Source organism: Diabrotica undecimpunctata, chromosome 3 (genome assembly GCF_040954645.1).
Source record: "Diabrotica undecimpunctata isolate CICGRU chromosome 3, icDiaUnde3, whole genome shotgun sequence".
Taxonomy (NCBI): Eukaryota; Metazoa; Arthropoda; class Insecta; order Coleoptera; family Chrysomelidae; genus Diabrotica; species Diabrotica undecimpunctata.
The window spans coordinates 123,144,166-123,172,080 of NC_092805.1; the positions used below are offsets into that span (position 1 = coordinate 123,144,166).

Consider the following 27,915-nt stretch of genomic DNA (forward strand, 5'->3'; position numbering starts at 1 on the left):
AGATCTTTCTTTAAATTTATGCTGAATATTTAAACGATACTGAAAAGAAGTCATATAAATAAGTCATATAATAGAAAGAACTGGATTATCAAGTAGCTATGAGCAATATGTATATATATATATATATATATATATATATATATATATATATATATATATATATATATATACAAACAGAGAAGAATGGAAAAGGATTGAGAAGGCCTATGTCCAAAGATGGATCGAAGAAGGCTAATTAGATAGATAGATAGATGAGCAATATATTCCTATTGCTGGGAGAGGAAGAGCATAAAGCAGACTTAAGACAAGCATGACAGCTAGTGGCATCAATTATAGAACAAGCAGCGAAGGAAACCATTGGTAAAAAGATAAATTGCCTAAAACCGAAATGGTTTGATAAACAATGCGAGGAAATACTGGAAATAAAAATGAGAACAAAGCAGATTTTTACAGAACAAGAGTATGGACAAGACGACTACTCAGAACCAAAAAGAGGAGTTATATAAAATACGAGAAATGAACATAGGTGACGAGAGAAATCAGATAAGGAAATTCTTTATGGAAATGAAGACAGTCAGACAAGGTAAAACTGTTGGGGTAACACAAGCTATGAGAAATGAAGCAGGTTTTACTAGGCAATTTACTAAATATTGAAAATGAGATGGAGAAAGCATACATTCCATTCTGCAAACGATAGAATCTTAAAGATCACAAAGAAAGGAAATGATGGTATAAATGGAGAATTCATAAAAAAGGAGGAAACGCTTTAGATCAAAAATTGTAGTGTAAATCAAAACATTAAAATAACGTTTTTTAAATTTAAATTGTGGCTATTTCCAAGAATAGTAGATAAAGATTATGGAAATTGTAAAAATTTAATAAAAGTTTTTTGATAATATGGTGTAAGTAGAGAAGTACTGAAAGATACCCATAGTAAATACATTAACAGGGAAGGCTATGGTCAAAACCACGTATGTTGACCGCTTTGATATTTAATTCTGATATTTTTATTACTAATGAACCAAGTATGCCAAGATATCTATTACAACATCTTAAAGAGTGGACACTTAAACAAGTTCATCTGAATAAGTTTGCCTCCTTTGATTTTGGTGTTACAGAAAAATTCTACGAATATTGTGGATTCAATGAATGTCAAACGTAAAAGTAACTAGAAGGATAGGAAATAAAACGGAAATGATATAAACTATCAAAAGACGAGAATTATTCCATGTGGCAGAAGATCAAGAAGCCTTCGTAATGGTGATCGCCAACGTCAAATAACTCTGATAAGGAACGTGAAGAAGAAGATGAAAAGACGAAAACTTGAGCACTTAGGACGTCCAATGAGAAAATAAAAATACTTATACTCAAAAGCTAAATGTGGGAAGACGAAGAATATCCTGGCTTAAGAAGTCGAGGGAATGGTTTGAATGCAGTAGTACAGAACTATTTAAAAAGCAGTCGTCAACAGGTTCAGCATAGCCATGATGATTTCTAACCTTTGATAGAACATTGAAGTTGAAGAAGAAGCTAAGATCAGTAGTAAATAAAGTAAATATGGCAATGATGGACCCGACAACAAATGAAAAAGTAGACGTGGACAGAATAAATATAGGTTTGCCAATATTAATTTAATATCAGCGCCAAATATTTTTATTCAAGTAGCACTAGACAATAAAAGTCTCTAATATAGGCGCCGAAGCATCAGTAAGTACAAGAGAAGGGAATAGCAATAGAAGACATTTTGGTAAAACGAAACACGAGAAAAATCCGCAGAATATTTTGCGGCATCAAGAAAGATGCCATCAGAAATAAAGTTGAACTAAACAAACAAAGGTCATTAAAAGTAGTCTTCACGACTAATGCATCAGTGACTTATGAGTGAATTCAGGGTCACGACTATGTGAAAAATTTACAATAAACATTGATAAGAGGCTTTTATTTAGTCTGATGGATCTAAGCAGATGAAACCTGAAAACGGCAGTATCCAACCACTAAGATAGTGGTTAGATACTGTCAATTTTAAAAAATCTCGACAACATAGGACGGTTAATGAACCATGATGCAGAAAATGTGAATTGAAGGAAAAAAATGCATACCTTGTTAACGTTAAATGTTCAGTGATCAAGAAAACAAGTGTGTAACCAGAAGAAATACTATTTATCTTAGATAGATAGATTTAATGAGGTGACATTTGGCCTATTTCACTTCGACCTTTTCAGATCTATTGTGGTCTTCTAATCCTAGATTACATTCTCTACTATATGGCTTTGACTATTTTCTTGTCTTTGTTTATTAGGTCTGTTGTAAATTTTGGTGAATGTTCTATAATAAACTATTTTACCTGTCTTTGTCCTAGTGAATTCTTTCACCATTCCAGAGATTTGTATGCTACCGACCTTATTGTAGCTGTTCTTGTTACAGACTTGGCAAAGCCGCATAAGAGTTTTGGTCGAATGAATGGCATTAATGAGCCTTGTTTGGCCATTTCATCTGATTTTTCATTGCCCTTATAACCCTTGTGCCCTGGTACACAGGCTACCGTAACTTTGCTGGGGTCTCCTAGTTTATTAAGGGCACCCACACAATCCCATATTAGCTTAGAATTGACTTCCACGTAGTGATGGATTGCCGGTATTTCCGTCTGGAAAATTGTAACATCCTTAGATAGACTTACCGGGTAATGTATCCCTTGCTTTGTCCCTATTTACCAGTTCCTACACCCTTAGATGTTTTTGAGCTATCAGTGTATTAGGTAGATTCTACTTGTATATGTACACCTTCCTTTCAGTCTTCCCTGCCTGGTATATTAAATTTGACTTTATTGTGAAAGCTATATTTCTTGCTTGCTGTTTCATCGATGGGTTGCCCCATTACGATATCTGCTTCTAGCTCCTCGATTAACTTTCTATTGTCATACACAGTCAAAATTATCTAACAAGGTTTTCCAAAGTCGGGGTGACAGAAATCCTCCTCGTGGACAGCTTCCACCTGCTCTTGCTTTGATGGTTGCTTTATTCAAAGAAGAAGAAGAAACGCTCGTTTCGAAGAAGTGTAAATGTCAAGTTTCTGGAATAAATAAGAAAAATGTAAAAGATATACTGTGGAAGAGAGATAAGGCATATCTGTGGAAAATATTAATATTGGTATGACAGAAGATAGAAAATTATGGAGAAATATATTTTGAGAAGAGCTCCTCGTTTGACTCTGAAACGAATATTTTAAACAAAAATAATGTTAAATAAGATCAGTATTATGATGAATGCATTATTTATATCTTTATTTATTTTATGCTAATTTTATGTAAGTAGGTATCTCATTATAGAACATAATATCATTAATTTAAGAAAAATCTTATCGACTTATATATTATAAATATTGTGGTAGGGTTTTCTTATTTAAAAAGAATGTTTACAAAATCATATCTTTATAAACATATAAACGTAATTTATTGTTAATTTAAAATGAAATTACATTATCGGGCTGATATATTTCTTGATAAAATACCAGTAATTGTGCAATATGCAATCCGAAGAAAGTGCAGGTCATAAATTGTTAAAGTAATTGCAATTATAATAAATAAGGTAATAGATTTACACTATTATCTAAACATACGTTGAGTAAATATTATTTCAAATTATTCAAAACCAGCTCGATATGAAAAAGCTTTAATTCTAAATTAAAAGATTCTAACGCTTATTAAAAGCGTTTTTTTTATTTCTTGTATGGGTTATTAAGGTAATCTAGGTACTTATTTTTTACCCAAATAACAGATAAATTACCCTGTCGAATGAATTATTCTTTGAGCTTTGATAAAGAATTGAACTAAATAAATCACAAAATTTATTCATTGGATTGCAGTATTTGGCAAATATGTTTTGAAAGAGCACCAAATAATTGAACTTGGCGTTCTTGTTAAATATCTAAATTGATATTAATTTAAAATAAATATAACTGTGTGTGGTTTCATCAATTAAGCCGTTAGAACGGTTAACAATACTATTAGAAGTGTGTCAGCTCGAGCCGTAAAATATTTCAAACAATTATTACTTAATGTTATTAATAAAAGTGTTTGAAAACATGCTTGGAAATTTATATAAATGAATCGTGGTAAAGAGACAAAATATCTTTCGAACGAAATTAAGTTTTTAAATGAATAGGATTTTTTTTTAACGTTTATTTGATATTTTAATTCTACAGTATTCTGTGCTACACTGAATAGTTTTATAAGAATCGTTTTACCATCAATCTGTTTGTCTTGCATCTCTAAGCGTGATCGGCTTTCCTAATTAGTGTATTTTTTCATAAGGTTCTATCTTGGGCCATTAACATTAATCCCCTTCTCAGTCTTGTTTAATTGTTCTTCACCAGCACTCCTTTGACCTTCATCTCCTTTGATCTCTACTTTCAGGGACTTAAAACTAATTGTATCTTCTTCTGTTTCCAATATGTCCTGACATTCCACAAGGAAGTCTACTAGCAGCCGATATATACCTAATATATATGTTTATAAAGAAAATATTAAATTCGCTGGTTCGTAAAATAATTAAAAATGTAAATAATTGTAAATATAATTAGGGGCAATCAGCACAAATCCAACATTATTAGCACTAACAACAAGAATTGCAGCCACTTATTGATTATCTAATTTTCTGCCTAGTTGTCGTAAGAGCTTTTGATAATCTGGACGTGTACGTCTCGGTGAAGAAGAAACTATAGTTTATTTTTATGAACGAGAGAGTAATTAGCATAATTTTAACTGGTAGCTCCGACCACTCCATGGGCGTGCTCAAGATTAATTGAAAAATTACTTTGAATAATTGTAAAAAATAAATGAATTATTTCAGTGTTATAACGTGTTATGTGTATGTAAACAAAAGTGACCTCTTTTATCACACACTATATTAGAACTGACTGGCCTACATTAAAAAGGGTTTTAAAAAATTCACATTTTTTTTAATTTTTAAAAATTACAAAAGAGAAAAAGAGTTTTTAAAACCGTCTAAGGTATGTTAAATAGATGAATAAAAATATTAATATAAAACTTACAGCTACTTGTTACAAATCCAAATCAGATTCAGAAGATGAACTTTCAGAATCAAGATTTATAATAACTGGCTCGATCATTTTATCAGTAATATTGTCCAGCTTCCACATTTTTTCCTCGTCTTTAATAGTGTGATTTACTGCCTTTTCCCAGTTTTCAGGTTTTACATTATTTACGGCCTCCAAAAACAACTGTTTAACATCATGAATTTTAAAAGTGGTATTTTTTCTTGAAACTTCACTCTTTATCTGTGCCCATACCAGTTCAATCGGGTTTAATTCACAATGATATGGTGGTGATCTAAGTACTGTCATTCCACGATTTTTGGCAATTTCATCAATTTCGTATTTTTTAAATTTTTCTTTATGAAGGGCACACAACGAATAAAGTTCCTTTCTTATAGATCCGGGATGGTACGTAATATTTTTTGAACTCAGCCAATTCTGCAAGTCTTTTTTTAACCACTTGGTTGTGGGCAGTCCTTCTATAAGTCTGGAGTGATAACTTGCATTATCCATTACTATTACACAGTTCTTAGGAAAAAGATCTATCATTTGTTCGAACCATTCTTGAAAGACATCAGCGTTCATGTCTTCATGGTAGTCACCGGTACGAGTTGATTCAAAAGTTAATAAACCACCTTCAACAAAACCGTCTGAACTGCCAATGTGTACTATTATCAGCCTGCGTCCCTTTCCTGATGGTGGGTTTAAACCAGCAGATAAGTTATTTACAAAAGCGTGCCTTTGACTTGTAACAGTTTCATCCTGCCAAAATTTATTTGGTGTATGACCCTCGTTGATCCATGTTTCATCAAGATAAAATATTTTTCTTTTTTGGTTTCTCATTTCCTTTATGGTTCTTAGAAAATGTCTTCTCCATATGACAATATCGCTTCTTTCTAATAAAATAGACTTTCTGGGATTCTTTTTCCAGCGGAAGCCTATTTCTTTTAAAAGTTTCCATAACGTACTTCGACTCATTTCTGGGTAATCCTTATCATCTCGAACTGAGACAAGAACTTTATCCAATGTTGGAAATTCTTGTCTAAAGAAGAATTCATGCACTTTCCGTCGAAGTCCTTCTTTAAAATGATATTCTATTTGAAATTTTGGTTTCCCTGGAGCATTACGTGGCATTTGAAAACTACCACATTTCTCTTCTTTAATAACTCTGTAAATCGTAGATTTCCCAACACCAAGTGTACTGCTAACTAACTCAACGGTCTCATCAACACTTTCACATAAACGTTTGTCTGTAAATGATTTAAAACAATTAAATATTAATGTTTTTTCATTAACTGTTAGAGGACCAATTTTTCGGCGTTTACACGGCACTTCCAAATTTTCCATAACACTAGTATACACAATAAACTGCACCTTGCAACTGAAGTACCTACTTTTAGTGAACTGTTAAGAATTTTGAATACGCCACTTGGACCTTCCTATATACAAAATGGAAAAACCCACTATCACATTTTCTGTGGAATAAGTTTAGAAGGTAATTATCTAGTCAATTACTGTTGTAGATTCCTGGAATTAAAGAATTAAATGTTTGATTGTTGAAACCCTTACTTCGTGAAATGCACTCATTTCAGATAAAATAAAACGTTTTATTTTATCTAAAGAATTAAACTTTATTTTGCAAATAGGCAAAGAATTAAACTTAATTTTGCAAATAGATAAAATAAAACGTTTTATTTTATCTAAAGAATTAAACTTTATTTTGCAAATAGGTAGGTACTTATTAAACTTTTATTGGTTATATATAACCAATAAAATAAACATCTTACATTTCTTGCAAATTCATTAGTACCTGTTAACCTCCATCACTCCGACACTGGCAACCTTATTTAGGGATTAGTAACCCTCACAACTATTGTATTCTATTCTGCTCCAACCTTTATACCTGGTGGTCATGCTCAATTTAAAATTGTTTTCCTATATACTTCTGTAAACTTGTTGACAAATATCTGTTTTTCATTGAGTCACCCGTATCAACAGTTTAGGGATTTGCATACATAATTTATTGTTTTATTACTCTCTCATACATAAAAATACACTATAGTATAGACTCCGCGGAGTCTGGTCGAGTTCTGATGGTTTCGCTGGTGGTTGAAGGTAGTAAGTAAGTCGAAGAACCGCATGAGAAACCAGACGAATGCGGAGTCAGACTACGTATAAAAGGTGTAATAAAATTAAGTACTGTATTGTCAAGTGTGTTGGAGTAGAAATTAATTATTGTTTCAAACATAAATGTTTAAAATTATAGTATGGCGGCTACGTCACTGCTTCTATAATATAGAGAGCGCATTTACGTGACACGGAAATTTTAAAAAACATTACAAATAAAATGATCAATTGAATAAGGTTATCCCTGGAATCCCTGGAAATCATTCACTTGTCATCTGCCGCTTGTTATGTTCAATGTGTGAGATTTAGTTGCGTGCTAGAGAAAAATCACTACCCTGCTATATCTGCTATATTCTTAACGTGTCTTTGTTTTCAACAACGTTCTTCGACGTCTTCCGATTTCCAATCTCCATCTCATGCTATCGTTCCATAGATCGTCCTCCAGTTCTCTTTCCCTGATTTCTTTATCAACTCCTTATCTTCAACTTCTGCTAGGCCTTCCTGGTCTTCGCCTACCTCTTGGTTGCCATTCAAAAATTTGTCTTAGTATTCTATTCTCCGGCATTCTCCTTACGTGTCCGTACCATCTGAGTTGTGTCGTTTTGATGTCATCAACAATATTATGTGTAACCCCCATGATTTCACGGACTCTCTCCTTTATTATTCTGTCGCGTCCGGAGATTCCCGCCGAGCGGTGCCAGAAGTCTATTTCTGTTGCTCTAAGCATTTTCTAAATTCAAAATGAAAACAACTAGTATTAAATACAAGAGAAATATTTCAACGATTTAAAAAAAAACTAGAAAATTTAAACAGAAGTGACAAGGGTAAAAGTGTCGAATCATTATCACGAATCTAGAAGTTGGCAACAGACAATCGATATGCATAACTATCAATGCATCCGATGATTATTAATATCGATTCAAAAAACGTCACTGGATTCGTAAGCTTACCATTCAAGGCGACAACCTCGGTACTGATGGAGCATTAGCGGAGGATTATTCATTTGGTAGCAGTTTTCCCAAATCGAAGAACAAATATTTCAACCCATCGTATGTGTGTGAGATTAGACAAGGTTTCCGGACAAGACAAGATTAGACAAGATTTTGTGAAATCACGGATTTCACAAAATCCGTGAAAATAATGCTATTCTAGACCGTATTGATGAACACCTAGAAATAAGCATGAGGGTGCTAGATGCTGAATTAAGGGTATTTCGTATGAAAATGTGGAGAATAGTTAAGGAACAGTTACTTCACCCCTTCCATGTAAAAGCAGTTCAACAATTACTTCTACAAGATTATGCTAAACGTATGGGATTTCTGATTGACTTTTACAAGAAAATAGATGTTAAAGAAAAGCGAAACACCTATCTCCAGATCTCTCTTCTCTTCAGCCTTAAGTAATCAAACTTTGGACATAGGCCTCCCCCAAATCAATCCATTGTTTTCTATTTTGCTCCACTTGCTTCCAGTTGTGTACTCCGATCTTCTTAATGTCATCAGCCCATCTTATTTGTGGTCTTCCTCTGTTTCTCTTTTCTAACCATGATCTCCATTGTTGTATTTCGTGGTTCCCTTCTTTTATCCTTCAATCGGGCATTGTGTCTTGAGAAACTCCATTTTAATTTGGCAGCATGTTTTCCTGCGTCTTTTACTTTGGTTTTGCTTTTAATCCATTTGTTTTTTTTTTTTTGTCTATTATTCTCACCCTGAGCATTGATCTTTCCATCGCTTTTTGTGCCTTTTATATTTTATCCATATTATACTTGATGAGTGTCCACGTCTATGAACCATACGTGAGTATAGGGACCATACACTGATTGTAAATTCTGGTTTTCAAATATTGTTCTATTTTAGGGCCTTTCAAGACTGTTTCAACTCAGTTTTCCAAATTCTGCCCAAGCTAACCATATTCTTCTGGTAATTTCGGCAGTTTAATTTTCTTTGTTAACTTTCATTATCTGTCCCAGGTAGATGTATTCGCTTATTATTTCTAAATTTATGTCGTTCAACGTTATTTCTCTAATGTTCGGTGTATTTCTCATTATTTTTGTTTTTCCAAGTTCATCTTAAGACCTACTTTTTCCGAAGCTTAAAAAAGTCATGGTCTGTAGTTCTTCGAAACTTCATAGCGAATATTACAATGTCATCAGCGTATTTTAAATGACTCAGTTTTCTTCCATTAACATTTATTCCTTTATCTGCCCAGATAATGTCTTTGAACTCATCTTTCAGTCCAAGTGTGAATAGCTTTGGTGAGATAACATCTCCCTGCGAACTTCTCTGCTGATTGATATAGCTTTGGTTTTCGCATGTATTTGTATTTTTATTTTAGCTTTCTTGTAAATATTATGTATGAGCATTCTGTATCAAGAGTCTATCCTGCAGATGTCCATAGCTCTCTCTATTGAACAAAGTTCTAAGAAGTCGAATGCCTTTTCATAATCTCATTCTAGATTCGAATGCCTTTTCATAATCAACGAAGCCATTGTATAAGTTTAAGTGATATTGAGTGTTATCGAGCTTTGACGTTAACCTGTTAGTTATTACTCTCATAAACAGTTTCTACATTTGGGACAGCAGGGAGATTGGCCTATAGTTCTTCAGATCTCACCTGTCTCCTTTTTTAAAGAAAAGTATTGTCAAATTTTCATTCCAATCATCTGGGACTTCTCCTCTGTGAAAACATTTTTTGAATTAATTTTTCAAATCTTGGCATGTGGAATGCAATTTTAGATTCCCCTGCCGAGTAATTTATCAAGCTGTTTGCTTCGCAAGTTTTAGGAAGCGCAGTGGTAAAAATTTGAATTCAGTTTCGCCAGGTAGAAATCGTTTGATTTCTCTTTTTGTTTTTAGATGGCGTAATAACGTCCGTATATAGTTATTTTGATAACTATTGTCTAGGACGGGAAAGATTTTTGTTTTGGTTCAGAGTAGTGGCTATACCGCTCTGAGGAGACCTAAAGAGGTCGAAATACGTATAAGCGGCTGTCACTGCTCTGTATCAAAACAAAAATCTAATACCGTCATTATGTCTTCGAGAATAATTTCACTCCCATCCTTTAATATTTCTACAAGTATTCCATCTGGGCCATCATATCCCCAGATATCAATATATAATTAAGTTAAGCCTTTATCTTGCAAGACCATAGATGCTGAATAGATACAACACCGTAAGTTTACGTCGAAATATTTGCCAATATCTGAAATCCTCAACATAACTAAAGAAGATGATGCAAATATAAACCAGGAAAAGAAGAGAAAGACTTGTTTTACTTTTTAAGCAACATTTATTCCTTTATCTGCCCAGTTAATGTCTTTGAACACATCTTTTAGTCCAAGTGTGAATAGCTTTGGTGAGATAACATCTCCCTGGCGAACTCCTCTGCTGATTGGTATAGCTTTGGTTTTTGCATCTATTTGTATTTTTATTGTAGCTTTCTTGTAAATATTATGTATGAGCATTCTGTATCGGGAGTCTATCCTGCAGATGTCCATAGCTCTCTCTATTGCCCAAAGTTCTATGGAGTCGAATGCCTTTTTATAATCAACGAAGCCATTGTATAAGTTTAAGTGATGTTGAGTGATATCGAGCTTTAACGTTAACCTGTTAGTTATTACTCTCATAAACAGTTTGTACATTTGGGACAGCAAGGAGATTGGCCTATAGTTCTTCAGATCTCACCTGTCTCCTTTTCTGAAGAAAAGTATTTTAAGTAAGTAAAAGTCAAATTTTCATTCCAATCATCTGGCACTTCTCGGTGGTGAAGACATTTGTTGAAAAAATTTTTCAATTTTTCGAAAATAATTTCACTCCTCTCCTTCAACATTTCTACAAGTATTCCATCTGGGCCATCATATCCCCAGATATCAATATATAATTAAGTTAAGCCTTTATCTTGCAAGACCATAGATGCTGAATAGATACAACACCGTAAGTTTACGTCGAAATATTTGCCAATATCTGAAATCCTCAACATAACTAAAGAAGATGATGCAAATATAAACCAGGAAAAGAAGAGAAAGACTTGTTTTACTTTTTAAGCAAAAAAAAGGCACATGACTACCAACTATTACAAGAAGTGCAAGAAGCCAATTTGCGAAGAACACCGAGGAGATATTTGTACCCTATGTTCCTAAAAATACCCAAATATGTTTGTTTCATAATTGTATGCTTTTATTTTTATACTGAGAATCTTAATTTTTTTTCTATATAGGTAATGAATAACAAATTCAAAATAAGAATTTTTTCTACAGAGTAGTATACGTTTGGCAAAAACGGTCCCGTATTCTAGGGATGAGAACCTTTTTTATTGGTTTTATTTTGGAATCAGTTTATTCAGCCGACACTCAACTATTTTACAGTTTTACAGTTTTATAGCTCTTTATTAGTAAATTTTGAAGGCTCTTAAATAGTTATTTTAATAATTTAAACACTTTGTTTATATGAGTATTAAATATCTGTAAACAGAATGTATGATACGAATGAAAGTATTTATTTAGTCTACTGCATTGCAAAGAAAATGTTAAACATTTCTATTAATATAGATGACAGTCTAAATAAAAAAGTTATTACAAATATAATATAATCAATTTAGACGTCTGTATATTAATGTAGTAGGCCAGTTGAGATAAAAATAAATTTATTTCATACAAAACTTATCGAAACCACGGAAAAAGAACGATAGTGCATTTGCTAGATGTAATATATGATATAACTCTGTGGCAGATACATGTCCTAAGCCAAGCTTCTTAGAGCGCTATTTTAACGATAAACCTTACGTTTCTACTGTTCTTTGTTTCATCCCATTTTTTTTAAATTGATTGAATTTTGCCTAAATAATAAAAACGCTATACATATGAAGGGTACAGGGAAAAAAGAAGGTATCTCGAATGAAGGGCGAAAATGAGATAATTAGACCATATAGTGGCACAAACTGTGTACTATTTCATGTAAAAAATTTACATTGATGAAAGAGGTTAGTCAGGATGTAACACATATTTTATATTTATTATTCAGAGTAAAAAAGGAGGCATGTCCGAGCGCTACAGGGAAAAAAGGGGATGTCAATGTGACCGACGCGGCCGACGGCGACGAAGCGGTTAATACATTTAGTTTGTACGTAGTTCAGAGGTGTTTAAAGGTTATGTATGTTTAGTGAACATGAAATGAGAGTCACCAAGTTTTAAATATGTCTGGTGAGAGTGACGAATTTATAAAATGTGATATTATGGATATACGGGAAAGTAATACAAAGAAACGTAGAAAATATGGACGAATTTATGAAGTAAATAAAAAATTAAATAGACAAAGCCATGTAATTGGACCGGATTGTAAGTGCTTTAGGTTTAGGTATTTTCTACAAATACTGGAACAAGCAAGAATTCAAATTACTAGAAAGTTCAACCTCATGGAGTCGACATACTTATGTCCAAGCAACTTATGTCCAGCAACAAACTTATGTCCAGCAACGAAGAACACGAGTATCAGAGGACTCTGCACGTCTTCATGATGCCGCCTTTAGTTATAGAATCCGTTATATTGTAAACGACGAAACACAAGAAGTTCCAGTCTGTCAGAAGGCATTTTTGGCATTCCATGGAATTGGGAAAAAAGTTAGAAGCTCTACAAAAGTCACTAAAATTGACGGGTCACGCTCCAAAAGATACTAGAGGAAGACATGGAAACCATCGTTATCAAGTTTCTATGGACACAAAGGAGGTCTTTCGGGGGGGTCTTTCAGGGGCAGAAAAAGTCATTATAGTTTGAAAGACTCGTCGAAATTATACTTATCTGAGGATTTAAATATTAACAAAATGTACACAATGTACGTAGAAAAATTTCCGGACATGCGTACTTCATACGAAACATATAGAAGTATTTTTTCAACTAAATTTAATATTTCCTTTGGTTTTTCAAGGACCGATACGTGTAGTTCTTGTGATGAATATGTAGCAAAAATTTAAAGTCTTGAGAAGCAGTGTCTATTAGCGAAATCTTTGGAGGAAACAAACAAATTAAATGCTAGTATTAAGCAACTATATAGAAAATAAGCTACATAAACTTAAAGCCCAAGCATGTTTACTATAAAAGACAGTTGAGTTTATACTCGTTCAATATACACGTCTTGTCTACAGCTAAGTCCATATTTTATATGTACCCTGAGAATGTTGCCAAAAAAGGTAGCGATGATGTTTGTTCACTGCTTCATCACTATATCTACAACTATCTTGATTGAAAAGTACGAAACTTGAATATTTTTCGTGACTCGTGCGGAGGACAGAATAAAAACTACACTGTTCTTCGGTTTATTCATAACATAGTTCACTCTATTTGGATAGAGTAACACTCTATCCAAATAACTTTTCCTATTAAGGGACATTCCTACCTGGAATGTGACAAATATTTTAGATGTCAATCAAAAATCAAAAGCCGAACTTTTTTAAGACTGGACAGAAGTGTATAAAACTGCTAGACGAAAACCATCACCGTTTCATGTTGGAGAATGTCCTCAAGAGTATTTTCGAAAGTAGACTGAATATTTACACAATATAAAAATAAATGCCCTTTTCTAACTCGACCCATCCGCGAGGTAAAAGCTGTTAGGGATTGTCTATCTCTTTTGTACTATAGAACAACATTCAATGGAACTTGGGAGACAACGGTAATAGTAATAACACAGCAGAAATATTGACTACCTCCAAATTCTTCAAATTGTCAGAAATGTAATTTGAGCTACCTCCATATGTTTATACAGGTAAAACCCCCAATTAATTAGTTTTATAAAGCTTACTTTTGTTATTTTTTAGCACTTCTGCCGATCAGTCAAGCGAAATATGCAGACCTGCGGCATCTAAAAAAATTTTGTGGTTGAGATACCCAACGTTATTTTGATGAACTTCCTCATTATTAATTTAGAGACCCATTATACCCAAATCTCGTGTAGACACTGTAAAATTGTTGAAAAAAACTATTTTTAAGTTATTTTACATAAACAATATTTTTATAATAATCGTTGTTTGTTTTCTGAAATAAAATGCATTTTTGTATCAACGTTGTTACTACTTTTCTTGACATACCTCCTTTTTTACTTTAATATTTTGAATTAATGTGTAACATTTCTAAATGTTTGGCAAAATAAAGAAAGCAGAATAATTTATGTTTTTGCAATTCAACTGAAACCTTATATTTAACCTCTGGTAATACCTTGATCAATGTAAATGACAAGACAATCTTTGTGCCGTTTTGAAGTATTAACATCGCCTTATTTCAGAATGTGTTATTTCTGACATACCTCCTTTTTTCCATGTACCCTTCATATGTAAAAAAATATTTATATATGCAAAATAAATACCGATTAATTTGTCTTTTCATTTATACTTCGAAAAAACTAAATATGTACCTGGTACATATTTGGTTTTTTGTTAACATCAACACCACAGTCTGAATTATGGTGTATAGCAGATAAAATTATGGTACCGGTTTGTGTTTTTGGAACGTACAGAAAGTACCTGTAAGAGTCTAGAAGTACTTCTAGTGAATCTGAAAATTGAAGTATTCTCTAAATAGTTCTTATGAATAAACGCCTAATTTTTATTAACCGTGTCAACTATACTAAGTGAGTTTGTCAGTAACTCATGTAGAAAAGCAAGGCTAACTTTCTGGACATATTGCAGTTAAGAGGCCCCTACATACAACGAGACTCTGATTTTGCAGACTTAAGACATCCTTAAGCTGCAGCCTCTGTAGCAGAAACTTTTCGAAAACTATCGGTTAACTCCAAAAACGTATATGGTACCCATCCTCTTGACTTTTACAAGCTGGTAAAGAGTTCTAAATTCCTGAGAGTTGTCATCATAAGTGAATGGAAGATGTATAGTGTGTCCCAAATCGGCATGTTTTGCAAGGTATACCGAAAAATAAAGGAGACCGAAAAAAAGTAATTAATATGTCATGACTTCTTTTTTTGTTAAAGTAACGATTACCCAATCAAATCATCAATATCTTCTTACATTAGCGAAATACAAAGCGATTATTGAAAAATGTCGAAAAGGGCAGAGTTATAATAATTATATCTTCTTTATTACCAAAATTTTTTTTCTAATAAAATAATTAATAAAAACTGTATTGGAACTTTTGATAGAGATAGAGATTTTGGAGAGATAGTACAATACATTTTTTTAGGGTGCCCCACTAAGGAAATATAATACCAACTTAAGTTTTTTATATGGGACACCCTATATATTTTGATATTTTTCGTTTACATTGTTAATTTTCATTCACCTGATATGACATGTTATATATTTATTTTCAGTTGTTGAAGTTACTCTGCAAATAAATTGTTTTTTTTAACAGCACGTTAGACACTTAAAAAAAACACTCAGTGACAGATTATAACATTGTATTATGCCGGTAATAATCCTTCACAGGTTTATATAAAAATAATAATATTAACAAATTTACCAAAAACAAAAACTACTTAACAACTAGAATTAATTTAATAAAAATGGTAAAATTATAATAAAAATACCTACAACAAACAAAAATAAACAACGTAACAACTAGAATTAATTTTACAAGAATATAAAAATTATAATTAATTTTCGAAATGCCCCACGTTTTGTTATAATAATAATTGACACCTTTTTCTTACAGATCTTACACAATTGAATATATGCAAATACTTGATGAATGCTTTGTAATAATTCTTACTTAGTTTTAGTCAATTTTATAGATATTATTTTTAAAAATCCCCAAACAAAGAAATCAGGAGGATTTAGTTCTGGTGAACGAGGATCATAATTCCAGTCCACCAATTATAAAAGTTTTCATTTAAACGATTTCCAAGGAATTTGGCATCTTGGGCAGATGCTCTATTTTGTTGAAACAAAAATGTTTTCTTCTGAGTTAAATACTTCTTATCAAAAATGTTATTTAAATTCGTTTCTAAGATACCTATATATCCGGCAGCAGTTAGTTTATCATCAAATACATACACGATAAACTAATTTATTATGCTTGACAAAACAACTGACGTTAAAACCGAATCTCTCTTACCTCCTGATACCTAAACTAAGTGGGAATTTGAGTCATTCCAATATAGTTAATTGTGTCCCTTAAATATTTTTGCACTGGACATATTTTAATTGTAATAATAGTATAAACAAATTATCATATCATAGCAATAAATGAACCGATTTAATAAAATTTTATTTTGTTGAGTACTGAAAGGGTTTTAATTTAATTTAATAAATATGGCTATTTATTCATACGCTTAAACTAAAGCTTATCTAATGTAATTAAATGATGTTATGGTTATATTTTATAAAGTTAAATACCTTTAGCTTTGCAATAATCTGAATCAAAAAGTACATATTTTACCAACAATTAATATTACGGACTGGGGAGTTGTCTCTGACATTGCCCTTTATGACACAGAGTAGGTTTCAAAAATTCACAAATTAGTGTATGAAATCTATCTTTTTTTACTCAAAGCTTGGGCTACTACGCCATTATTTCGCCAAAAGGATAACTTTATTATTCATTTTTAATAAAAAAAAGGTCATCACTCAATGACCTATATTTCTTAAAAATATAGGTCATTTAGTATCAAATACCACTGATTTTGTTTCTTATTTCTTATAGATAAAGTGGCAGTGATTTAAAAAAGAAAATATCTCGTCTCCTATTTGCCATAGAAACTTTTATTTTTAACTGCTACGATATTTAGGGAGTGATCCAGCTCTAATTATTTATAAAAAAAATATCCATATTTTAAATGTAATTAATGGTGAAATCAATTTTAAGTTTTCTTTTACATTATAATAATAAAATACACATAGTTTCAAAAGTTATATGCATCACCCGAAATTTTCGCGATTATTAACTATCTTCAGAAACTACTGTTATATATAAATTATAAAAAAAATATCATAATGTTGACAAATATGTTTTGTTTTAAAAGAGATACTGTTTTTGTTTATTCAATCAGAAATTAAAAACTAAAAAAAAAAAATTTCTTTTAAAATTGTATTTTATTATCGTATATTTTCCCCACGGGCATCATTTCCTGTCGCAAATTCTTCCATTCTTGTCTACAGGCAATTGTAAGTTCATGATGAAGGAGGATTCCTTCGGGCATGAACCGCTCTGGAGAGCACATATTTTGCATGTTCGATGGGGTTCATGTCTGGAGACATCGCAAGCCTCTCCAAACTTCTGTCTCAAGATAGTCATTAACCGCTTGGGTCCTATTGTACCCTCCTTAGGACAGAATAGAGGTTACACAGGGAACGGTACTAGGCTCGGGCTTCAGTCTGGTAGAGGTCTGTTGGTCGGGGCTATTATTACAGCTTAAATACAAAGAATTAGTTAGTGGAGTACTGAAGATAAAGAGAAGGGAAATAATTGGGTACCACCCTATTTTTAGAGGAGAGGCACTACGACATATAAAATAAGATAACGAGAAAGGTAAGGTACGGTTAAGATAATCACGCGAGAATAAAATAAACCGTGAGAATAAAGTTATTATGACAGATATACACACATCACTGTCTGAAAGAGATACACCATGCATATGAAATAAAGTTATAAACATAATAAATAAATAAAAGGCAAATAGTTCATCAACAAGGTTATATTGAGGTATAGTTAAAATAAATACACTATAACAATTTTTACTGAACAGTTAAATGGCACGAGATAAGTTATTGCACAATTTATTATTAAATACAACAAAAAATATCTTTGTGAAAAATAATTATGAATAATTTAGTATCCTCAAGAATAAGAAAAAAGGCAAGGAATATTATAATTGTTCTGAAGCTGTTTTCTTGTGGCATTTTAAAGTAATTAATATTTAAATGGGAACAAGCCAAAATTAAAGGTTAAAGTACGTTTATTGACGTTTCAATTTCCACTTCGAAAATCGTTCTCAAAATACAAACATTAGTAAATTAAACAAATTTTGTTTTTTTGTTACTTGGTGAAAAATTCTTCTAATAATTTAATTTTATCTGACTCATTTATATTGACAATTCAGACATACATTATACATTTTAAAGTATACGACTTTAAAATGATATTGCCAATATTGTTGAGTTACGTTCCTGGGACGACTTTATTTATAAGATAGTTCATTCGATTACATGAAATCAACTTTAACTTGAGAATATCCGTCAGAAAAAAATCATAGCATGTAATTCGTCTTTAAAAAGACAAACACATGTCATGATGACAGTAAAATTCTCCTGTTAGTGATTCCATAGTAAATTATGAGGGAAAACCAATAATACTATCCCGACATGGTAAGTATTTGGTCCTGCATTCAGTTTACCTTCAATAAACACCAAATCCTGATTTTATATGTTTGTTATTTAAAAAACATAAATTATGTATCCTCTATATGTTACTGACTTACTATTTCAGGCGAACTATTTCGTTGTTGAGAAAAAGGCGTGACAAATCACTCGTTGCTTATGAGTTATTTTTAAGGTTTCTAGCAAAGTATATACCATAAGTGGCGTGTAAGTAATTTTCTAAGGGGAATAATTTAAGGAAATTTTAATTATGCTTCAGTATGTGGACAGGAGTGATCATCCATAAATACAAAATTCTCCCACAGTTTGTCGCCATAATATCCCATGTTCTAAAATCCGTGTAACGTACCTTTGTCATTAACCCCGTCAGTCCCCGTCAGAGTCCCGTCAATAACCACCAATCCGTGCATTAACCTGCCGTAATATTTGTCCAAAACATAACACTGCCACCAGCTATGGGACGGCACATTTGGTGCCGTTTGAAAAAATCACAAAATTCCAAAACTGTTAAGCGAGCTGTTTGTGTCCCTGATCTCACTGGAATCGATGCAACACATGCACAGGTTGTAGCTGAGAAACTCTTATTGGTCGATGACTCTTTAAATTTGACTGCTATGACTCCTGTAGTATGCCCAAGGTCTCTCTGGAGGGCTGGTACAGGCATAGAAGAATTTCTTCGAATGGAAATTCTGATATATCTATGCTGTTCTTCATTGGTAACTCGGCAAAGCAAGCTCTATTCTGTATCGAATTTATTTGTCTCCAGATATCTATTCTATAACCGTGAAACATCACTCTGAGAAACACCCATTCTTTTCGCTGTGAATGGCCTTGTTTAACTAAAGCGATAGTACTTGCACGGTTCAACTCAGAAATTAAATTAGGATTCATTATATAATTTTTCAAATGTTTACACCTTGGCAAAACCAGATCAATTAAATGGGTCTTTAAATAAAATAAAAAACCAAAAAGGTGTATTTTAGATAAAAAAAGGGCTATTAAATACGTGATAAGGATACGAGGTGATGCATAACTTTTGAAACTATGTATAAAAATCTTTAAAAATAGAATGCGCCTTGGATTAGTACTCTTTGATTTTTTTTTTCAAAAAGTCATAGCCTTTTACTTTTTTCATCTTAGGATAAACAAATTATTATATCTTATCAAAAAATAAACCGATCCGGATTTACAAAATCGGATTTTATTGAAAATTGAGCATTTTTGCAAAAAATATGGTCATTTTGGTAAAGTTTTAAATCCACTAAATAATCTTACGTTCGTAAAATTAAACACAAAAGTGTTCTTTTTTTTTTTTTTTTTTTTTTTTTTTTTTTTTTTTTTTTTTTTTTTTTTTTTTTTACCGCATCAACCCCTAGGGTTATTAGCGGGTGGTATATCTTTATTTTAGAAAAGTTACATTTAGTATATTATTAAAATTTACATAACAGTTTTGGAAAATACAAACATTTTATGGTATGTTACAGTTTGTTATACAGTTTACAATTTTTGATAAAATTTATTGTATTGCTGATGTTTTCTTTAAGTTTCTTGCAAATTGTGTTTTAGTTTTGCCGTCGATCTTGCTGTTGAGTACACTGGACAGTCTATCATTATATGTTGCACGGAAAATGGTGTTTGACAGATGTGGCAAATCGGCAAAAGTGTTCTATTCTGTTACTTTTGCATAAATTAATAAAATAAATATGTGACAGACACCAGACAGATGCTAAACAGAGTGCTGAAAAAACGAAATTAAAATTGAATATAGGTGCCATAAACCCTGTTCTTTTGAAATAATATTTAAATCCCCTAATATTTACCAGTTCCAACTTTATTGCTTTGAAATGCTAATAGAAATTTTACACTGTAAAATAAAACAGTTTGTTTATATTACGCCCAACTTTTGCATAAATTGCAAATTTAGATGCAAATAAAATAGTAGTTTATATTATCATGCATCGGTTATAATGTAATTAATACATCCTTTTGCTTTTCCAGATAATTAAATCATCATATGTGACGTCACTTTCATTTCCAAGGAATCGAATAAGGTAAGTAATTAGGATTTATATAAATATATTAATGGTAAAAAAGAAGTAGTTGTTGAATGTGGAAGTATTTAATTCTAAACAAGTTTTTTGGGCCTTAGCTATCATCTTCCTTCCAAAGATTTCTATCGATCTATTTTACTCATTACAAATTCCAAAAAAAGAGAAACCTATTTTGTGGTACTTAGATACCTACTTACATTTTTAATAAACAAATTAAAATTATTATAAATGAAGAGGTAAGAGCTAAAATTAGATTTTCAAGTACCAACTGAAGAAAAGAAGCACTCACTAATAATACTATTATAGGACTAAAAAAATAATAATTTGTTGTTGTAATCGCATTCGAACTATTGCTGAAAAAATCACAAAATCCCAAAAATTCAAGCACAAACCATAGACACGCCCTATCTAGAATCTTTTGAATGATAACTGTATTTGCTGTGAGTTACTTCTGTAAGTGTTCTTGGACAGCGTTAATCCTGCCACACAAATAACCACTTATCCTGGGCAATTTCTCTTGCGCAGCGTTTATGATCTTGGCAAACAAACCAGCACTTCCCTTAAACAAGCATTTATTTTGGCAGATATCTTATCTCGAACAGTACCTATCTTGGCTCATAAATTAGCACTTATCTTGGAGATTGGGTAACACTTTTGCTACTCTTTAAAATGATGACAATGAACAAATTAATTGAAAAACTATCGCAAATACCATGGAATTTTTAGTCTAGAGTGATACAAAGCATATTTGAAAATCGGAGAAGAGCTTGAAACATCACAGTTGTTCACATCAGAAACCACCTAAACAATATAACGGAAAATATGCAAGTCGCGTGGACTTGAAAATGAATAACGGGAGATCTCCAGGACCTGGCAATATAGCTGTAGAGTTACTTAAAGCAGGAGGTCGACTCCTAATAGAACGAATAACTTTTTTAATGAATCAATGCTGCCAACAAATTAAAGTACCATCTGAATGGAAAACAGCTCACCAAGTGTCCATCTTTAAAAAACAAGATGATGTTGGACATCTAATAAGCCAAGACCAAAGTGGATTTACGCCTGGTATATCTTGCACTAATAACTTGTTTATACTAAAACAATTAATAGAAAAAATAATAGCGGTTGGTACCGAAGTACATCTAGCCTTTATCGACCTAGATAAGGAGTGTGATACAGTTCCAAGACTTAAATTGTGGCAAGCTTTATAACAACTAGGCATTAGTCCATACCTTTTAGAAATAATCACAGAAGTATACAGGGATAACACTTCTTACCTAACAATTAGAAATAGACTATTAAAGCCAATAAAAGTAACTAAAGGACTAAGACAGGGATGCAGTATGTCACCCTTACTGTTTAATTTATATATTGAGGCTCCCTCCAAAATTGGAAAAACCACTGCCATTTAATGGGATTCCCCATAGGAAATGACGTACTGTTCTCCTTGAACTTTGCGGATGACCAAGTCGTCCTAGCTCAAGATTCTTATGATATAGAATTTATGATAAAGCGTCTATACAGAGAATATGTAAAATAAGGGTTACAAGTCAGCATGAAGAAAACAGAATATTTAGTTATCAATTCAGATGCAAGGTTTGAAGTGTTGATAGACGATGACGTGGAAATCAAACAAGTGGAAAAATTTAAATATTTAGGTGCATTTATTGATAAGAACGGCTTGGGAGAAACCGAAATTAAACACCGAATTAAACAGGGATGTAAAATTGTAGGATGTCTGAACTCCTTATGGTGGTATCGCAACATTTCCAAAAGAAACAAAAAAAGAACAGGGCAAACCATGGTTGAATCAGTTTTTTGTTATGGCTCTGAAATATGGACAATTAATGCAGACCTGAAGAAAAGATTTTTGGCAGTTTAAATGGATTATTTGAGAAGAAGTGCTAGAACATCAAGGCTGGAAAGGAAGACCAACGAATCTATAAGAAATAACATGAATGCTACAAAAACGGTCATTGACAGAATAGAAAGAAGAGGTTTAAAATGGTTTGGACACCCATTGAAAATGCCTGGTGAACGTTGGCTTCAAAACTTCACAGATGGAAGCCCTTGGAAGAAGAAAAAGAGGTAGACGTCAACGCTCATGGAATGAAGGAATTAGAAGTGCGATGGAATCGAGAGGTTTGGAGGAGAAGCATGCCTTGGAAGGGAGGATTGGTGGAGGATAACGGGAATACGGCGATAGCCGTCTCCAATATATTTACAAGTTGGATCCTGTAATATATATATATATATATATATATATATATATCTATATATATATATAGATATATATATATATACATATATAAATATAAATATAAATATATATATATATATATATATATATATATATATATATATATATATATATATATATATTATTTTAGTAATTTTTTTGTAATTTCTTTAGGGTTTTTCGTACACTGGAACCACGTTCTGTTAGGCTTACAAACTTTAAGATTTTGTCTTTGTTTTTCTTTATATCGCCCACAGATGACCTGCCTATAGCAAACCTCCTAGCAATGATAGGGTAGCTGTCACCTTTATCTAACATTTCTGTAACCCGCAAGACTGACGACAGGTTGGCTTACTGCGATCACCGAACAAGGAGTACAGATTAGCGAAGGCGTACTATATAATAATTTTATATTTCAATTCCATAAAATCTTATGAGTTTACCATTTTCTATACATATTAAATATTGCTACCAGCAAAACAAATAAACACTAAGTAATACATCTATTATCATTTGCAAAAAATACGCATAATAAGAAACAATAATTGCAAATTATTTCCTTATTATTACGTTGTTGGCGATACACTCATTGTACCGTTTTGCTTCTTTTTTCACAGCGCAACAATTTAAACCACAACCTTCTTCGCAATAAACACAAATTAGATTAATGGTATGCCATATGGAGTAGTAACAACAAAACGTAGGAATTCACGATGTGTTTATCTGCATTAGATTTACGAGAACAGATCTTAAAACGATAAAGTAGCATAGGAAACAATGAACTTAAGGAACTATAAAATATGATGTATTAGTTGAGCGTTGAGTAGTAAAACTTAACAATTCCATAAAATTCAAGACATTGGATCTATTTCTAGCTATGCGTATGTCTTAAGTTGTTGATATATTTGGAGTAACATTATGCTATTATGGTTGTGTTCACACTATGCTACACTGAAAATAATTATCTAACGTTTAAATGTGTCGATTATCTGATACTCCAGACCTAACTTAACTATGTATTTGAATTTTTAAATATGGTCTGTAATCAAGATAAATGGGCTATTGATAAATATACTTCTAGATAATTACTATTTTAATGGAAATAAGCCATAATTGAAGTTTAAAAATAAGTTTATTTTAGAAATTGAAATTGAAACGTTAATAAACTTATTTTAAACTTAGATTATGGTTTATTGCCAATAAAATAGTAATTCCTTTAATATAATAATAGTCTCCCGTTTTATACCGCTGTCGCGGCTTTGGGAGTATAGCAGGGTAGTCTGCTATATCTAGGGCCTACGGTATACAAGGAAGGTAACATGGCCAGTGCTACGTTTCAACCGTCTATTATTACCCCTGGTTTTACCCAAGGTACTCATTTTTATTCAGGCTGAGTCGACCTGGGGCCTATAGACATTTTTAAAATGTCTAGATGTTCTTGCCGGCGGTGGGATTCGAACTCCGGACCACCGGCTTGCGAGGCAAGAATCCTACCGCTTGCGCTACGCAGGCCCATTAATTCATTAAATATGCCACAAGAAAATGGCTTCAGAACAATACTTCTAGATAAAATTAACACAATAATTAATATATTTTTAAAAACATTTGGATATAATGGTTATATAAACGTTCACAGTATTATAAGAGGATTTATATCGAATTTCCAGCCCATGTTGTTTTATTTTAAAATTATAAAAGGCAATTATAAGTCATGCTTACTAATAATTAATCTAAAATTGGTTATATTAGTATAATTATTAAAGGAAACTGTATCGATAGAGAAATTGATCGGTAGTAGAGATGGTACGAGCATCAAGTCTGCTCGATGAAGAATATTGTTGAGAATCTGTAAGAAAACAATTTACTGCTGCCACATGGTTAGACGTTTTAATCAAACATGATCTCATATTCGAAGACAAACGTCGATAAACTAATTGAATGTAATAACAGTGTTAAAATAGTTGTTAGTTATTCTTCCGTTTAATAATGTGTAATATTAGCACATCGCTATTAGATTGTATCATACGTTTTTTTCCTTTTATGGGAGTGGGGGTGGTTCAAATGTTCGAAACATACCTCGGTCCTAGAAGGTGGGCAGAAGCTCGATTATGCAGGATTTCTCCAGCGTGGCCACGATGATATCCGAGACCGCGAGCAAGGGTTGTTCTGACACCATCGCCGTTAATGCCAGAGACCTACCTGCTAAAAAAACACCCTCGTCAGCGGTGTATTACCGGCCGGATCGCCCTGATTGGGACGCAACATCGGCACAGCATTCACCCGATCTCTCATTTACGCACAATTCTCACACACTCTAGTACTTTCTCCATCCATCCATCCATCCAATGGCGCTACAGCGCAAATCGGGCCTTGGTCTCCTTCAACAGGCTTCTCCAATCATCTCGATTTACTGCTGTTCTTTTCCATGAACGCATTCCCAGGCAGTTCCTCGCATCCTCATCGACGTCGTCTTCCCATCTCTTTTTAGGTCTTCCAACAGGTCTTTTTGCCTGCATTCTTGCATTTAATAATTTTCTGGGGATTCTATTCTCATGCATGCGGACCACGTGCCCTGCCCACCGTAATCTCTGCAGTTTAGTATGTTGTGCTAGAGTTGGTTCGCTATATTGCTCGTATATTTCTCTACTATACCTAATTCGCTAGTTGTTGTTTTCACTTATTGGGCCCAGGATCCTACGTAATATTTTTCTTTCAAACACATCTAATGCATTGGCAGATTTCTGTGTCACCACCCATGTTTCACAACCATAACTTACTATGGGCCTGATTATTGTTTTATAGACCCGGAGTTTTGTTTTCCGGTGTACGTCTCGCGATTTGAATATGTGGCCCATCGCGAAATAGGCTTTATTTGCCAGCACAAGCGTTCTATTTATTTCCGGTTCTTCTTCATTGCTTGCGACCAGATCCATTCCTGGGTATGTGAATCTATTTACATGTTCTATATCGTCAATAAAGTGTTGTTGCACCGGTCTATTTGATCTGGTTTGTATGAGTAGTTTTGTTTTATTTGTATTTATTGCTAACCCTACTGCTTCTGCACTCTGTTTCAACTCAACGTAGGTTTCTTCCGCTGCATTCACTGTTCTGCTCATTATGTTTATATCATCTGCGTATGCTGCTAATTGGGTGGACTTATTTGTAAGAATGTTATTTCCGCTCAAAGTCAACCGTCTACGACTGAATTCGTCTAGTACTTTCTCCCTACGACTGAATTCGTATCCCCCTCTGTTCCTCACTCTTCATGTTCAATCTCGTCCCTTCTCATTCTGCCTTATCTTCTTGCTTGCTCCTAGGCACCCTGCCTCTCTTCGGGTCTTCTTGTTCCTTTCTCTCAAGCGTTCTCCTTACATATCTCTGAACTGTTCTTCACCGATCTGATGACCTAAGCATCTCCTACACCAGTTCCGTGACTGATTGCACTCTACTTTCTAGCTCTCTCTCAAGCAGGCTCCTCTCATTTATCCATCTATTGCATACCAATAGAGTATGTGAGACAGGGTCCGATATTTCACAGTACAGGCATTTGTCATTTTCTGCTTTTCCAAATCTGTAAAGGCATGCCCTGAAGCAACCATGTCCTGTGAGCATCTGCGTCAGGAAGTAATCCAAACGCCGGTGCCAGCAATCCATCCACCTTCTCAGACTAGGAATCAACGACTTCGTCCACTGCGCTACCCTTCTCATCCCGTCCCATTTCTCTTGCCACACCATTAGTGATCTAGATTATGAAGAATTAATCTTAGAACACATGTACACAAAAGGCTAGAAGGTACCGTTGTTCAGTTCTGGTAGATTATGGACAGGGATGTTCATGGAAGTGAGAGACACAAAAAAGGATAGATACAAAACAACAAAAAAGAAACAGGGAAGAAACAAATTCTTCAGAATGATAGGCCGTCACTGTATTTAAATGTTTAAATAAAAAAAAACAGAAATGGGATATTCTGGACAGATCCTGGCCATAATGCGTCTACGCTTGTAAACCACTCATCTGCATTGCAAGTGGCTTGAACTTTGATACTGTGGTATCCTTTGCAATTGATATATTTATCACCATAAAGAGGTGGTCCTTTTATTTTTATGTGGGTGCAATCGATCACACCCACGGCACATGGAAAAGTGTACTTTGTTTGCCATCTTTCTTTAGCTTCTGTTATATCCGCCGGAGTGTTAGGAAATGTTATCCAACGTGCATATTTTTCTATTATCTGGTCAGCAATTTACGTCACAACATTAAGACACAGTAGTTTGATGATCGTCAATATCTTCTATTGCTCCTGTTTGAAACCCCGGATGACCTACATATCTTAAAAATATTTTCATTTCATCGAAGTTACATATACGAGTAGCCCCCCACCTCTAGTTTCTTCTGATTCTTCATTCGTAAAGTTATTTGAAAGTCCTTTAACATTTTCTTTATCAAATCCATATAATACTTTAAAGTCACGATCACACGTACTTCTTCTTGGCTTATAATATTTTTTTAACACAAATTAAAATGAACTAAGCCATAGCTTTGTCACGATGAAACTAAGGTAACTATTAGACTCCAAATTTATGGTGTAGATTCTCACCCTAAAGAGCATAAAGATATTTTTATTCATATCAAAAATAAGAACATTCTCACAACAAGCTGTACATAAGAGTACCTACTCAAGTCGGGTATTAACTTCTGTTTTTTATTCATACCACGTGAACAATTTACTACAAAATTTGGAGTATAAACTAAATTCTCATTTTTATTCATAATCCCCATTAATATTCTCTATATTTCATCGTTATGAAAAGTTGTAGCATCTATTTGTGTGTAACGGAGTGGAATATTGCCCAGCAGTACCCACTTCCACTTCATCATACAAATTACGTGTTCAATATTTTTGCACCAATTCATAAACTAAGCCATCGTTACAATCTGTTTGTAATTTAGTCCCATTAAAATAAACTCTAAATATCTGGTTGTATTAAAAGGGGTCACAGATTACTTTCAGACTTCTGAAAAGTCACAAATAGGTTTAATTATTCTGACACAGTATTTATTAAAATCTGGGACGGTCTATATAATTTAAGTTTGATTATCCCATATAACATGTTTAATGACTGCAGT

General features: G+C 33.0%; 1 protein-coding gene across 1 annotated transcript in view; it reads left to right on the top strand.

Annotated features, from left to right (window-relative positions):
- Positions 1-27,915, top strand: part of LOC140437355 (uncharacterized) — a 234,471-nt gene that overhangs the window by 115,536 nt on the left and 91,020 nt on the right. The window contains exon 3 of the mRNA XM_072526837.1: positions 20,496-20,548. The gene's annotated coding sequence lies outside the window, so the exon portion shown is untranslated. The remainder of the gene's footprint in view (positions 1-20,495; positions 20,549-27,915) is intronic.